The sequence below is a fragment of the Cynara cardunculus genome, assembly GCF_001531365.2.
Source record: "Cynara cardunculus var. scolymus isolate 2C chromosome LG 8, CcrdV1, whole genome shotgun sequence".
In the NCBI taxonomy this organism is placed as follows: Eukaryota; Viridiplantae; Streptophyta; class Magnoliopsida; order Asterales; family Asteraceae; genus Cynara; species Cynara cardunculus.
The window spans coordinates 15,644,071-15,645,846 of NC_037535.1; the positions used below are offsets into that span (position 1 = coordinate 15,644,071).

The following is a 1,776-nucleotide window of genomic DNA, read 5'->3' on the forward strand; positions in this document are numbered from 1 at the left end:
TTTTTAGTTGTGTTAACTCTGTTCTAATCAAAGTCTTCGAATTCGCCTTCTGAAATCATTTCCTTAACTTTACTTTCTTTTAAACTTTTACTACGATCCCTGTGGACGATATCCGATACTTGTACCACTTTTATTACTTGAAAGACGATATTAGGACTATTTGTATACTTGCTTTTGGTCCTGATTGTTGTTTGTGACTGTGGTGTTCCAAGCCCATCAAGTTTTTGGCGCCGCTGCCGGGGATTAGGTAGTTAAAAGTTTTCTTTTAAGTAAAGTAAACGGTTTGATTTTCTCGTCCCGTTTTTAAAACCGTTTTTAAAAGTAGTGTATGTCATGGAGACATCACGAGGAAATTTTTGAATTGGATCCCGATATTGAGAGAACGTTTCGCCAAAGAAGGAGAGCTCAAAGAGCATTTTTTGCTCTACTCTCTCCCAACATGGAGTTACCTCCCCCAATCATCCCTGAGATTCCACATTTAGAAAACCAACCGCCTACCTTTGGGACAATACCACCTTTTCCGAATTTTCAGCAAGAACACCACCACCATAATAATCATAATGAGGAAACAGAGTCGGAGAATAATGAACAACCAAGAGAGCAAACTCCGAACATCATTAATTTGGCAAATTCCAAAAATGGACGGATCATGGACTATGCCATTCCGGATTTTGAGTAATTAAATTCCGGGATAGTTAGGCCGTATATGACCGCTCTTCATTTTGAACTAAAACCGATTATGTTTCACATGTTGCAAACAAACGGACAATTTTATGGATTACCTTCGGAGGACCCACACTCACATTTGAAATCCTTTATGGAAATCACTGATGCTTTCCTGATCCCGGGAGTGTCTAATAACGCTCTAAGACTCACTTTATTCCCATTTTCTCTAAGGGATCGGGCAAATGCATGGTTTAATTCATTAACTCCGGGGTCTGTGCCTTCATGGAGTAATATGGCGGAAAAGTTTTTGCGAAAATATTTCCCACCAACCAGGAACGCTAAGTCCAGGAATGAAATTTGCCTTTTTAAACAAATGGACGATGAAGCTGTTCCTGACGCTTGGGAAAGGTTTAAAGAGTTGTTAAGGAGATGCCCTCACCATGGCATTCCGTACTGTATTCAACTCGAGACGTTTTACAATGGGTTAAATCCCAAGGTAAAACAGATGCTCGATGCGACTGCGGGCAGAGCCTTTACAGCTATGACCTACAATGAAGGATATGAGATCCTAGAGAAAATTTCTGCTAATAATGGACATTGGGCTGATCCACGTGCTCAACCGCAAAAGAAAACAGCAGGAATACATGATGTTGATGCATATACTGCATTGACAGCACAACTCTCTTCTATGGCCAATATGCTTAAAAATCTAACTTCTGGCCAAGGAGTGCAGTCAGCTGTCACATCACCTATTCCAGCTGCCCTCTCAGTGCAATGTGTCTGTTGTGGAGGGGAACACTCTTATGAACTATGTCCACATAATTCTGAATCTGTGAATTATGTTCGTAATAGATCGAATTCCTACACTAACACATACAATGCCAGTTGGAGACAACACCCAAATTTTTCATGGAATAGTCCAAGTTTGAATCCTCCAGTCCATAAGCAACAAGAAAACCCTAATTTTCAACAACATCAACATGCAAGCAATTCTAATTCTCAGAATCACAATCAGCAGAATTTTCAAAATAATCAACTACCTTTTCAGACTAAACCACCTCCACAATCCGATTCATCATCTTCCTTGGAAGCTATAATAAAAGGACTGGT

The 1,776-nt window shown here is 40.0% G+C and overlaps 1 non-coding gene across 1 annotated transcript; it reads right to left on the reverse strand.

Annotated features, from left to right (window-relative positions):
* Window positions 1–1,006: 1,006 nt before the first annotated feature.
* Window positions 1,007–1,113, reverse strand: LOC112517544. Its single transcript, XR_003069727.1, has one exon. It is a non-coding gene; the product is annotated as a small nucleolar RNA R71 (small nucleolar RNA).
* Window positions 1,114–1,776: the final 663 nt, after the last annotated feature.